We start from the raw sequence: 13,895 nt of genomic DNA, 5'->3' as shown, positions 1-13,895 counted from the left end.
GGGAAGAAGCCCCAGTTTGTTTTCATTGCTTTATGGACTCCTCCTGCCTCGCCCGGGTTCGTCTCACTTTCAACGCTGGCTCAAGGTTACAAAAGGAAGGAAAAGGAAAAGGCGAACGGGAGTGGAGAGGTGGGGGGGTTACCTTTTCTGGGTTCTCCTCTTCAAACTCAAGCAGTGCTTAAATCCACCTAGTTACAGAACCGGGTAAAATGCGGCGGAAAGAAAAGAGAGAATTAACTCCGCCAAGACAGAAAGATAGAAATTCCAGCTCCGGAGCTCACTTGGTAAGAGGAATAATCCAGCCGGGAACCAGGGCGCAGAGAGAAGGCGCGTCTGCCGTGCGCAAAAGCGCGAGCCGGGGCCGAGCCGTCTTGCAACTGGCGAGGGAAAAGAGTCCTGCTCCGAAGTTGCACAGCCAGTTGCTCCCGGCTGATCTCATCCAGCCCGATTTGCATAGCTCGCTCTCTTTCTCTTCCCCTCCCCGCCTTGGCCGTCCTTGGCGGGGCGGGGACTCGGCTGCTGCCCGCGGCCGGCTGGCGCAGGAGGCGTTGCAACGCGCGCGCTTCCCTCCCTCCCTCCTCTTTCCTTTCCTTTCTTTTACACCCACCTCTCCAGCCCGGCCCCCTCTCGCTTCGCATCGCCAGCGCGCCAGCCTCTCTGAAATTAACTCACGCCTTTTTTGCTCAGCTGTTGGCGGCCAGTTTTTCTCTTTCTTTCTCTCTCTCTCTCCCAAGAGAGGCCCCCCTCGCCTAGTTTGGTGGCGCTTGGATTGCGCCTGCAAGAGAGGAGAGGGAGAGAGAAGGGGGGTGGAGGCAGCGGCGGCGGCGGCTCCTCCTGGGCTGCTGTACCCCAAGGCCAAGCTGAGCTCCGAAAGTCGCCGGGCAAAGGTCTCTCCTCCCTCCCGGCTTTTTGTCTGGACAGAAAAGGGCAACCTGGGAAGGATCTCTCTGTGGTTTCTTTGTGAGAGATAAGATAAAGCCAAGTGTTCTTAAAGCGCCACTTCTCCAGCCTGCTCAGGAGGCAGAGGAAAGTTTCTCTGCAGCAATCAGTGTTCCAGATCTTTTTCTTTTATTGTAGCTGTTTGCTATGCCATGGCATGCGTGGCGCTGTAAAAAATAATAAAAAAAATACAATAGGCTGGAGATGCTTTTATAGAATTGTAGAGTCGCAAGGGATCCCCCAGGGTCCTGTAGCCCAACCCTCTATTATGCAGAAATCTAGAATTTGAGACGGTGGGAAACGGAGGAAGAAAATGAAAACACGGGCAGAGATAAACAGTGGGAGAAAACATGTATGTGTGTGGTTGTTTAAACTACAGGTGATTTGTTGTGGGATCATTATTATTTAGTAATGTGTAATGAACTTTGTATAATAGAATGATAGTTATTTCCTTTGAGTAAACAACACTGTCCTCCAAGGAGCTCAGGCTACCCCAATTTTATCCTCACAACAATCTTTCGAGGCAGGCTAGGCTGAGGGAGGGGACACGGGTGGCACTGTGGTCTAAACCACAGAGCCTAGGGCTTGCCAATCAATTCAAATCCCCGCAACTGGGTGAGCTCCCATTGCTCGGTCCCAGCTCCTGCCAACCTAGCAGTTCGAAAGCAGTTCGAAAGTGCAAGTAGATAAATAGGTACCGCTGTGGCAGGAAGGTAAACGGCGTTTCCTCGCACTGCTCTGGTTCGCCAGAAGCGGCTTAGTCATGCTGGCCACATGACCCGGAAGCTGTACGCCGGCTCCCTCGGCCAATAAAGCGAGATGAGCACGCAACCCCAGAGTCGTCCGCGACTGGACCTAATGGTCAGCGGTCCCTTTACCTTTACCTTTTTAGGCTGAGGGAGAGTGGCAGCTCAAGGTCACTCATCAAGATCCTGAAGAACTGTGACACCACAGCGGCTCTCGCTTTCTAACATGGCACAACAGTGTACAGAGGTGGCACTTACCAGCCTCCCCCCCCCAAAAAAATATTTTATTCAAGTTGGCACCCCTGACAGTGTGGGGTAAGTTAAAGAGGGAGGGGGCACAGCAGGTATCAGTAGCGAACCTTGCTGGTGGGTCAAGAGGAGAACCCACAAGTTCCCACAGGTGCCCCATCCTTGCACAGCTGGCTTGCAATCTGATCTAAGGTAGGTGGCAATAGCAACATTCACTGTGCAAATATAAAGAGGAGGAGGAGGAGGAAGAAGACGACGACGAAGAAGGTCCCCAAATGGATCACGGGAGGTTATATCTGAAAAGGTGAAGATTACTGAGCAGGGAAGAGTGAGAAGAGTTCTAAATATCACACCCCTAGGATTTGTTTTGAGAAAGATATGTGACACTATAGAGGCCGTCCAAGGTATTTGATGGTGTCCTCAACTTTCCTGGACAATTCAGCGGCGTGTGTGTGTGTTTGTGAATCATGCCATTATCAAACCCAGGATTTCCTGGCTTCAGGAATGACTTAGATCCTGCTTCTGTGCTGCCTGTGGGCTTTCCACAACGCATCTCCTCTCTCCGGACTGGAAATTACAGAATTGCTGAGAGTGAAAGCTAAGCTGGCACAAGGGCGGAGCGTGACAATAGAAAACCATTTCCCAGCAGCAAAGGTTTCCCCTTTGATTATGGACAAGCCAGAATGAGAAACTGATTAATACACGTGGACATGACGAATACACGTGGACATAACGGCTAAGGGAGCTGGGCACGTTTAGCCTGGAGAAGAGGAGGTTAAGGGGTGATATGATAGCCATGTTCAAATATATAAAAGGATGTCACATAGAGGAGGGAGAAAGGTTGTTTTCTGCTGCTCCAGAGAAGCGGACACGGAGCAATGGATCCAAACTACAAGAAAGAAGATTCCACCTAAACATTAGGAAGAACTTCCTGACAGTAAGAGCTGTTCGACAGTGGAATTTGCTGCCAAGGAGTGTGGTGGAGTCTCCTACTTTGGAGGTCTTTAAGCAGAGGCTTGACAACCATATGTCAGGAGTGCTCTGATGGTGTTTCCTGCTTGGCAGGGGGTTGGACTCGATGGCCCTTGTGGTCTCTTCCAACTCTATGATTCTATGATTTTATGTAAGGGGGGGAGGGACATTTTGCAGAACCTAGGAGCCAGCCAGGTTTTCCAAGGAAAACCTGCGGAGGAGACCCAAATGCCAGTTCATGGAAGGTTCCTGCTCTTAATTGGTGGGTGCTGATCTCCTCCCCCTCTTCGCCTCCATATTCTCACAGCCGCTCTTGCTACGACCAGAAGGGTAGCCACGTTCATCTGTTACAACAAAACACACAAACACACACACCAGAGGAGAGAGAGGGAGAAAGGGCTGTGGCGTCTTAAAAACGAACAGATTTATTGTGACATATGCTTTCACACGTCAGATGAAGTGGGATCTAGTCTACAAATGTTTATGCCCCAATAAATCTGGGTAAGCCTATAAGGTGCCGCAGAACTTTCTCCCCTGTGCACGGTTGCAATTAAGTCACATCTTTTAGAGCTGTGCCCTAGCACTGAGAGAGGTTCTACAGATGCGGCCCAAGAAGCCCTGGTTCAAATTAGGGAAGAGGGTTTAAAATGGGTGCTTCCATGGGTGCTTATTGAGCATTCGTCCTGATTAGTTGGCAGAGAAGTTGGCTGCAGCAGGCAATGCATTTCTTTTTAGTGTTTTTTTGGTTTCTATGGAAGCCGCCCAGAGTGGCTGGGGAAACCCAGCCAGATGGGCGGGGTACAAATAATAAATTATTATTATTATTATTATTATTATTATTATTATTATTATTATTATTATTATATTGGAGGCAGGAACTGCTGCCCTTGCAGATCCTGCTGCCCGAGGTGGTTGCCTGACCTTGCCTCATGGGTGGGCTGCCCCTGAAGACCGGTATAAAGGTAAAGGTACCCCTCCCCGTACGGGCCAGTCGTGACCGACTCTAGGGTTGCGCGCTCATCTCGCTCAAGAGGCCGGGAGCTGGCGCTGTCCGAAGAAACTTCCGGGTCACGTGGCCAGCGTGACGAAGCTGCACTGGCGAGCCAGCACCAGCGCAGTGCACGGAAACACCGTTTACCTTCCCGCCGGAGTGGTACCTACTTATCTACTTGGACTTTGACGTGCTTTCGAACTGCTAGGTGGGCAGGAGCTGGGACCGAACGACGGGAGCTCACCCCACCGCGGGGATTCGAACCGCCGACCTTACGATCAGCAAGTCCTAGGCACTGAGGTTTTACCCACAGCGCCACCCGCGTCCCTTGAAGACCGGTATACATTGGAGCAATAGAACCCTTTGGCTCACGATTTGGATAGCCATAATAGGAGGGAGAGATCTTCATAATGCAGCAGGAGGGGAGAGACACCCAGAGGCCTCTGACTGCACCATTGGTATCTGAACTTGACATAAGAACATGAGAAGAGCTTTCTGAATCAGGCCAGAGACCCATCTAGTCCAGCGTCCTGTGAGAAGCCAGCAAACTGGGCCCCAGCACAAGAGCCGTCTTCCCCTCTGGCATTCAGAAACTAGGACTGCCATATGTCAAGATTTCCCTGGACATTACCGGGATTTCAAAGGTGCAATTGACCTCCGGGGGTAATTTCTGAGAGGCGGTGCTTTGTCTTGGATCTTAGAGGCAAGTCAATCGATAAAACACAGATTGGGGGGGGGGGGATTTTTGTAAAAACAACCTTCAGGGTGTCCTCGTTTTTACTTTTTGATACAGTGGTACCTCAGGTTAAGAACTTAATTCGTTCTGGAGGTCCGTTCTTAACCTGAAACTGTTCTTAACCTGAGGTACCACTTTAGCTAATGCGGCCTGCCGCTGCCGCTGCGCCGCCGGAGCACAATTTCTGTTCTCATCCTGAAGCAAAGTTCTTAACCTGAGGTACTATTTCTGGGTTAGTGGAGTCTGTAACCTGAAGCGTCTGTAACCTGAAGCGTCTGTAAGCCGAGGTACCACTGTATTTGGGAATCCTACAGAAGCTCACTGCCTCTAGCGTAACCATCATGGCTGTTAGTCATCGATAGCCTTTGCCTCCATGATGTTATCTAATCTTCTTCTAAAAACTTATGAAGAGCCTGACATACAGATGATCTCAGTAAGAGGGACCAACAGAATGACTTACTATGGCACAAGGCCTCCCTAATGGGAATTGAGGTAGTCTTATTTTGCTCGCTGGATGCTTTTACTGCTTTTTTTTTTTTACTGCTGACTATTTATTGCATTTCATGACGACTTGAGATGTATGATCTATTGATTATTTTTACGATTCTGTTTGCATGGTTTTATGCTGCCAGTTGCTTTGAGAGCTCTTAAGGGGCGGAAAGGGAGGTTTCTGCCAGGATGCTCCAGGAATTTCCCTACGGGACCGCCTCTCCTGGTATGCCCCACAGAGAAACCTACGGTCTGCAAATAATAACATCCTCAAGGTCCCAGGCCTCAGAGAGGTTAGGCTGGCCTCAACTAGAGCCAGGGCCTTCTCGGCTACGGCTCCAATCTGGTGGAATGCTCTGTCACAAGAGACTAGGGCCCTGCGGGACCTGACATCTTTCCGCAGGGCCTGCAAGACAGAGTTGTTCCGCCAGGCCTTTGGTCAGGGCGCAGCCTGACTCCCTCCTCTGGCAACTTGCACAGAATTTTGCTTAATTGGTTGCCATCAATTTGATTTTAATTAATTTTTATAATGAAATATTTTTAAATTGTGTGACTATTTGACTGTTTGATTATTTGATTGTTGTTAGCCGCCCTGAGCCCGGCTTCGGCTGGGGAGGGCGGGATATAAATAACATTTATTATTATTATTATTATTATTATTATTATTAGTGCAGGAGTCCCCAAACTAAGGCCCGAGGGACTCGTTTATCCAGCCCGAAGTTGCTGAAGTTGCCTGAAGTTGCCTGAAGTTGCATCTGGTTGGCTACTGTAAAAAGAGGATGCTGGTCTAGATGAGGCCTAATCCAGCCAGCTCTCCTTACGCGCTTTTGCTGGTATGCTTGGGTGAATTCCCCAAGATTTGGGTAAGACGAAGGGAGCAGTTTGCATTTCAGCAAGGTCTGTGCTTTTCTCTGCCGCTCAGCTACTCTTAAATTAAAGATCAGGCGAGAGAGAGGTCCTGTCTGCACAGATCTCCTGTGTCATGTCTAATTTGGCCCTTAAAAAAACGGAAAAGATTCGGAGGAGAGCAACATAGATGATTGCTGGTTTGGAATGCATGATTAACGCCGGAGGAAAAGCTGAAGGAACGGGGCAGGTGTAGCCCCGCGTGAAGGAGGATTAAGGAGAACATGGGCAGTGATTTTCCAAGAATCAGAAAGGCTGTTGTAAACAAGAAGAAGACCACGACCTTGAGGGACGGGTCAAGAAGCAAGGCAAGGGTTTTCTGTGCTGGTGGGCAGGTTCAGGTTGGGCAACACAAGAATCACAAGGACACAGAAAAAGGGCCCTTCCAAACTAGGGGTTCTCTTCGTGGCTGCATTTTGCCACATTTCATCATCATCATCATCAATTTATTTATACCTTGCCCATCTGGTTGAGTTTCCCCCAGCCACTCTGGACGGCTCCCAACAGGATGTTAAAAACACAATAAAAGATCAAACATTAAAAACTTCCTTAAACAGGGCTGCCCAGATGTCTTCTAAAAGATTTGTTTGTTTCCCTGACATCTGATGGGAGGGCATTCCACAGGGCGGGCGCCACTACCGAGAAGGCCCTCTGCCTGGTTCCCTGTAACCTCACTTCTCGCAATGAGGGAAGCTGGACCTCAGTGATGCAATAACAGTGCATTAGAAGTGGAAGTATAGAAGTATAGCACAAGCTATAAGGAACACCATTTCAGATAAAACCACAGCGGACCTTGCCACCAAACTCTGCCAATTTGTCCTTACCCACAACAACTTCAAATTCGGTGATGACCTGTTCCTTCAGATCAGCGGCACAGCAATGGGCACCCGCATGGCCCCACAGTATGCCAACATCTTCATGGCAGATTTAGAACAACATTTCCTGAACTCCTACCCACTCAAACCTCTCTTGTACCTGCGATACATTGACGATATTTTTATCATCTGGACACATGGTCAACAGACCCTGGACACCTTTCACCAGAAATTTAATGATTTTCACCCCACAATCAACCTTACAATGAATCAATCAATGCAAGAAATACATTTTTTGGACACTACTATAAAAATACAGGATGGGCGCATAGACACCACCTTATACCGCAAACCAACTGACCGACAAACATATCTACATGCCTCCAGCTACCATCCCAAACATACCAAACAGTCCATTGTATACAGCCAGGCACTACGTTACAGCCGCATCTGTTCCAACTCTACAGACAGAGACTCTCACCTAAGAGATCTACAGCAAACCTTCTCAGAACTAAAATACCCAGCAGATGAAGTTAGACAACAGATCAACAGAGCCAGACTGATACCCAGAGAGAACTTGCTGCAAGACAGACCCAAAAAAGAAAATAACAGAACACCTCTAGTCATCACATACAGCTCCCAAGTTAAAACAGTACAACGCATCATCAGAGATCTACAACCTCTCCTGGACAATGACAGTTCTCTTTCTCAAGCTCTGGGAGGAAGACCTTTCATTGCCTACAGACAGCCACCCAATCTTAAACAACTCCTAACCCACAATAATACCACAACCAGACTTAACACAGACACTGGCACCAGAGCCTGCAATAAACCCAGATGCCAACTTTGCTGCCACATACACCCGGACAACACCATTACTGGCCCCAACAACATCACACATACCATCTCGGGACTATTTAATTGCTCATCGTCTAACATTGTGTATGCCATCAAATGCCAACAGTGTCCTTCAGCTCTCTATATTGGACAAACAGGCCAAACCTTACGCCAAAGAATAAACGGACATAAATCTGACATCAAGAATCACAAAACAGAGAAACCAGTAGGAGAACACTTCAATCTCCCAGGACATTCTATACAAGATCTCAAAGTAGCTGTTTTACTACAAAGGAATTTCAGAAACAGACTGGAAAGAGAAGCTGCTGAATTACAACTCATTACCAAACTCAAAACAATGGAAAAACCTGGGTTGAACAAAGACATTGGATTCTTATCTCACTATACATGACTATACCATTTCTCACCTTCTCACCCCTTGCCTTTTCCTGTAAGACCTATTACAGTCGTTAAGAGTAGTCAACAGGCTCTCCCAGCTATCTGCCTATCTCCCATTCCCACCACCCTTCTGAGTAATACCCCTCCCCACCTTCTCACTATATAGAAGGATCTGGCAACTTCTGTTTCAGTGTATCTGAAGAAGTGTGCATGCACACGAAAGCTCATACCAAGAACTAACTTAGTTGGTCTTTAAGGTGCTATTGGAAGGAATTTTTTTATTTAGAAGTGGAGTTAGGCTGAAGCATACATGCTTCGTTCTGTTTTGTTCTGCAGTTCTTCTCCAGTGTTACCACATTATTACTCAAAGGGGAGGGAGACATTTTTGCATATTGTATGTTGCTGGAAACCAAAGGAAGGGAGAGTCGCTCTTCATTTCAGTCCTGTATAAGGCAGCGTGATCTCAGCTTTCCCATTTAACTCAGTGCCATACTGTAAGCCGCCCAGAGTGGCTGGGGAAACCCAGTCAGATGGGTGGGATATTTATTATTATTATTATTATTATTATTATTATTATTATTATTATTATTCCAGCTGGTGCTGAGCCCTCCTGCTAGTGTTCTTCAGTCTTCTTCCTCCACCACCAAACATTTAGGTGCTGGCAGCTCACCAGGGAAGGCTTCATGGGCTGAATCAGGTCCACGGACCACTAATACAGCCCTTACCTCCTAGTGGTAGCAGCAAGAAAACACCTAGAACGTTTGCCAAGCTAAGCAGAGTCCGGTATGGTTCCAAATTGGATGGGAGACTGCATGTTGAGATTGTTGCATTGCAATTGGTTGGACTACACTGGACTAGATGAACACCCATGGCTTCCCCCAAAGCATCATGGGAACTGTACTTTGTTAAGCAGGGGCAGAGGAAAGGGGGTGCCCCGGGGGTCACCACTGAGGGGGTGACAAAATGCCGGGCAGCACTCACCGTAGGGCCTGCAGCATGCCTGAGCCACGCGTCTCTCCGCGCTGGCCAAACGGTCCACCCGCTGCCCCCCCCCCAGTTGTAGTGCAGCTGAGTGGGAGGAGGCAGGCAGACTCTGGAGGCCCCATGGAGCGCCCCGTCCTCACGCCGCCCTGAGCGCGCCACTCCAGCAGCCTGAGCAGCTTCCTCCTCCGCTGTTGCTAAGGGTACTGGGAGCTGCTTGGAAACACCTATTCCCCTCACAGAGTGCAATTACCAGAGTGTTTTATGGAATCATAGAATTGTAGAATTGGAAGGGACCACAAGAGTTCATCTCATCCAACCCCCTACAATGCAAGAATCTTTTGCCCAACGTGGGGATCGAACCCACAACCCTGAGATCAAAAGTCTCACGCTCTACTGACTGAGCTATCAACCCCTCTTCCCAGGGAACTCTGGGAACTGTAGTTCTCTCATAACAATTCTCTGTGCCCTTAACAAACTATAGTTCCCAGGAAGCCACGACTGTGGTATCATACCGCTTTAAACGTATAGTGCAGATGGAACCAGGGTCTCATATGCACTACCATCTGCAGATAAGACCAGTTTTGTGTTTGTCATAATTTAAATTGGAGAAAAGAGCAGGTGCAAAGGGTTAACCGAATTCTTCTTCCACATTAGAGCCCTGATCCAGCCTGCCCTCCCCCCACTGGGATGCTTTTAAACAAAGGCAAAACCTGTCCCGTGATGCAATCCTGGATCTGCCATGTGACACGTCTAGGAATGGCCTTCGAATAATAGGCTCCCAAGGAGAGATTCTGAGCTCCTCCAGGTCCTTTTCAGATTGCCTGCCTGCCTGCCACCCAGGCACTGGCTGCTGCAGGCCCGGGCAGGTAAAACATCAACCCTAAACAGCTTGCTTAATAGCGGCAAAGGCTTGAGCAGGGCAGGTCTAGACGTCTCCTGCTGGATTAGCTGAAATGACTCAGAGAGCAGCTGGGAGGGGAGAGGGAGACACAAGGAAGCTGGAATTTCATGTGGGTTACGCAGCGGGTTGGGGGGGGGGAGAGGCAGGGAGGCGGAACCCCCCTGGGTTCCCAAGGGTGGAATCCAGCAAGTGGGAGAAGGCCAGGGTGACTCTCTTTCTGGGCCTGAATATTCAAGGAAGAGCGTGGGGTCAGCCGTGGAAGGTAGCTGACGGGTTTTCTGAGACGGGAGTTGGAAGCCAGCTGGGGCAACAGAGCCCTTTGGGGCTGGGGAGAGGAAATGGAGCTGTCTGCCTGTCTACACACCTAGTTCAGGGAGGCAGCATGGGATTCTGGAAGCAGGATTCTCCCGTTCTCTGGGAGGCGGCGGCGAACGGAATGTGCCGGCCCTGTCACGAGGCAAGTGGAGGAGGCTGCCTCAAGCCATGTTTCTTAGGAAGGGGTCGTAGCTCAGTGGCTGAGCGCTCACTTTGCCGGCAGGGGGTTCAAAGTTCAGTTCTCGGCACCTCCGGGTCGGACTGGGAGAGACACACACCCCTGGAATCATGGAGAGCCCCTGAGCTACATGGACCAGCACTGAATCGACATAATGTTCTGAAGGATTTCTCTGTGACATGTTAGCTTAAGGGAAGGGCTGTAGCTGAGTGGCAAAGTGGGAATCCAGAGCAGTAATAAAGCACACAGCACCAGTGAACTCTTTCTTCCAGGGAAGAAGAAAGAGACCTAGTGGGCACAGCAACTCGTCCTGGTAGAACTTGCCCCTATGAGGCAGTTCTGAAGGTCCCTGCCCTCCCCACAACTGCCTAAGGCTCCTGCTGTCCTGGGGCCTTCCCAAGCAATCTGAGACTACGACGGTGCGTCTGTCTTTGCTCCAGCCTTCTTCACACCTCTACTGGTTCTGCGAGGCCAGTGGGGAGGGGAGCAGGTCACAGCAGGAGGGGGAGACCGCCTGGCTTCTTCAGCAGCCTCACTCATCTCTGTCTCTTTGCCCCTCTCCTCTCCAGCTGCCACTTCTGGACTGCTCTCCGCCTCCACCTCTTCCTGCTCACTAAGCCTCTGTCAGATTCTGACACCTCCTCCTCCCAGTCTTCTTCTCCCTCTGATCACTCGTCGTCCCCACCCCGAATCTCCTGGCTCTGAGTCTTCTTCCCTTGGTGTTTCCCCAACTGGTGCCTCCCACTGCTCCTCTGCCCCCAGCCACTCCATGACAAGAGGGTTTCCTATCTGAAACCCCGGAGAACTGCTGCAAGGCAGCATAGAGAGAACACTGGGGTTTATGGTCCAGTGGCCTGACTTGGTAGAACACAGCTTCCTATGTCGGATGCCATTAAGGACAGCAGAGTGTGTTTCAAATATAGCTCTGGGCCACACAGAGCACAGGTCGTCCTCTTGCACAGCAAGACACACTGGAAAGGGCAGGAGCTGCACGAGAGCACATGGTGTGAGTGGCACTTTGTGAGTAGGAGTAATAATAATAATAATAATAATTTATTATTTGTACCCCGCCCATCTGGCTGGGTTTCCCCAGCCACTCTAGGCAGCTTCCACAGAGACCAAAAATGCACTAAAACGTCACACATTAAAAACTTCCCTGAACAGGGCTGCCTTAAGATGTCTTCTGAATGTCAGGTAGTTGTTTATCGCTTTGACATCTGGTGGGAGGGCGTTCCACAGGGTGGGCGCCACTACCAAGAAGGCCCTCTGCCTGCTTCCCTGTAGCTTTGCTTCTCGCAATGAGGGAACCGCCAGAAGGCCCTCAGCGCTGGACCTCAGCATCTGGGCAGAATGATGGGGGTGGACACGCTCCTTCGGGTATATTGGGCCGAGGCACTTTAGGGCTTTAAAGGTCAACACCAACACTTTGAATTGTGCTCGGAAACGTACTGGAAGCCAATGCAGATCTCTCAGGACCGGTGTTACATGGTCTCGACGGCCGCTCCCAGTCACCAGTCTAGCTGCCGCATTCTGGATTAGTTGTAGTTTCCGGGTCACCTTCAAAGGTAGCCCCACGTTGAGCGCATTGCAGTAGTCCACAGTAGGAGGAGGAGGAGGAGGAGGAGGAGTGAAATTTGGGTTTCCTGCCCCAGGCCCTGATTAAAATACCTGTGCAGAAGTTCGGATATGTTTCTCAGGTCGAGAAACGTCAAGGCATGCCCTGAGGGTTGGATCAAAGCTGCCACCAAGTCCATCCTCTGGTTTCTGAGAGCGGACAACTCAACGTTTGTGGCAAGCCCGTGTAACCAGACCACATGGAGAAAGGTGGATCCAAGTGCCGATTGTGGCTGGTTCAAAGCAGATTTGCAGGACCCAGCCTCTTCCAAGTGGGCCAGTTCAGGTGAACTGAGAAGCAGCCCTATCTGATTATCGAACAACTGTAAGTCTAATTCCCTTTGGGGAGAGACCATCGCTCGGGAGCACAGTAGTTTTGTACATGTCCGAGGTTCTTATCTTGGCATCTCTTGTTTAAAGGTTTCAGGTAGCAATGGATGGGAAATGTCTCTGCCTGAGATGCTGGAGAGACAACGCACCATTAGACAAACAAGCAGTCAGATAATGAAAAGATCCCAAAGTCAGGAATCATATGGATTAAGCCCTGAATGGAGAAACTGTGGCCATTTAGATGCTGTTGCATTGCCCAGCTGCCATCATCCCTGACCTCTGAGCATGCTGGCTGGGTCTGATGAGCAGGGCCGTCTTTACCCGGGGGTGCAAGGGCTGTGGGGCACCTGGATGCCGAATTCTGGGGGGGTGCTAGGCGCCCACCGCTGAAGCTGCCTAAGCTCTTAACTATCTTGTTGTTGTTGTTTACTCGTTTAGTCGTGTCCGACTCTTCGTGACCCCATGGACCAGAGCACGCCAGGCACTCCTGTATTCCACTGCCTCACGCAGTTTGGTCAGACTCATGATGGTAGCTTCGAGAACACTATCCAACCATCTCGTCCTCTGTCATCCCCTTCTCCTTGTGCCCTCCATCTTTCCCAACATCAGGGTCTTTTCCAGGGAGTCTTCTCTTCTCATGAGGTGGCCAAAGTATTGGAGCCTCAGCTTCAGGATCTGTCCTTCCAGTGAGCACTCAGGGCTGATTTCCTTCAGAATGCGTAGGTTTGATCATCTTGCAGTCCATGGGACTCTCAAGAGTCTCCTCCAGCACCATAATTCAAAGGTATCAATTCTTCGGCGATCAGCCTTCTTTATGGTCCAGCTCTCACTTGCATACATCGCTACTGGGAAAACCATAACTTTAACTATACGCTTAACTATCTACCTGTTATGAAATACAGTGGTGCCTCGCAAGACGAAATTAATTCGTTCCGCAATTCTCTTCGTCTTGCGGGTTTTTCGTCTTGCGATGCACGGTTTCCCATAGGAATGCATTGAAAATCAATTAATGCGTTCCTAGGGAAACCACCTTCAGGCCAGGTCCGGGGACAGTCTGTCCCCGGACCTCTTCTGAAGGCTGGGGGGGGGGGACAAGGGCTTTTCTTCCCACCCCCAGCATTTTAAAAAGCCCTGGGACAGCGGAGGACTTCTCCGCTGTGCGGGGCTATCTTAAAATGCTGGCGGGCGGCATTTTAAATCGCCCCGGACAGCGGAGGACTTCTCCGCTGTCCGGGGCGATTTAAAAGCCCCTGGGAAGGCAGGCAGGGGGGACAAAGACTTTCGCCCCCTGCCCGCCTTCAGAAGGTGTTCCCGCCCCCTGCCCCACTTCGGAACAGCTTTCCGAAGTGGGGCGGATGGGACAGGTGTCCCGGCCCCCCGCCCCACTTCGGAAAGCTGTTCCGAAGTGGGGCGGCGGCGGCAGGTGTCCCCGGCCCCCCGCCCCACTTCGGAAAGCTGTTCCGAAGTGGGGCGGCGGCGGCAGGTGTCCCCGGC

The 13,895-nt window shown here is 50.3% G+C and overlaps 1 protein-coding gene across 7 annotated transcripts in view; it reads right to left on the bottom strand.

Moving 5' to 3' along the window:
* The window catches only part of DDR1 (discoidin domain receptor tyrosine kinase 1), a 116,203-nt gene that overhangs the window by 74,101 nt on the left and 28,207 nt on the right, over positions 1-13,895 (bottom strand). Inside the window, exon 1 of one of the 7 annotated variants that reach the window (XM_083491431.1) lies at positions 673-957. The exons of 2 other annotated variants lie outside the window; for them this stretch is intronic. The gene's annotated coding sequence lies outside the window, so the exon portion shown is untranslated. Of the gene's footprint in view, positions 1-142; positions 614-672; positions 958-13,895 lie in introns of those variants that run through there. 4 more of the 7 variants (XM_083491428.1, XM_083491429.1, XM_083491424.1 and 1 more) reach the window with 4 other exon arrangements.

The sequence above is a fragment of the Podarcis liolepis genome (genome assembly GCF_965112155.1).
Source record: "Podarcis liolepis genome assembly, chromosome: 2".
Classification (NCBI taxonomy): domain Eukaryota; kingdom Metazoa; phylum Chordata; class Lepidosauria; order Squamata; family Lacertidae; genus Podarcis; species Podarcis liolepis.
The sequence above is the reverse complement of the archived record's forward strand: the minus strand, read 5'-3'. Positions and strand labels throughout refer to the sequence as shown.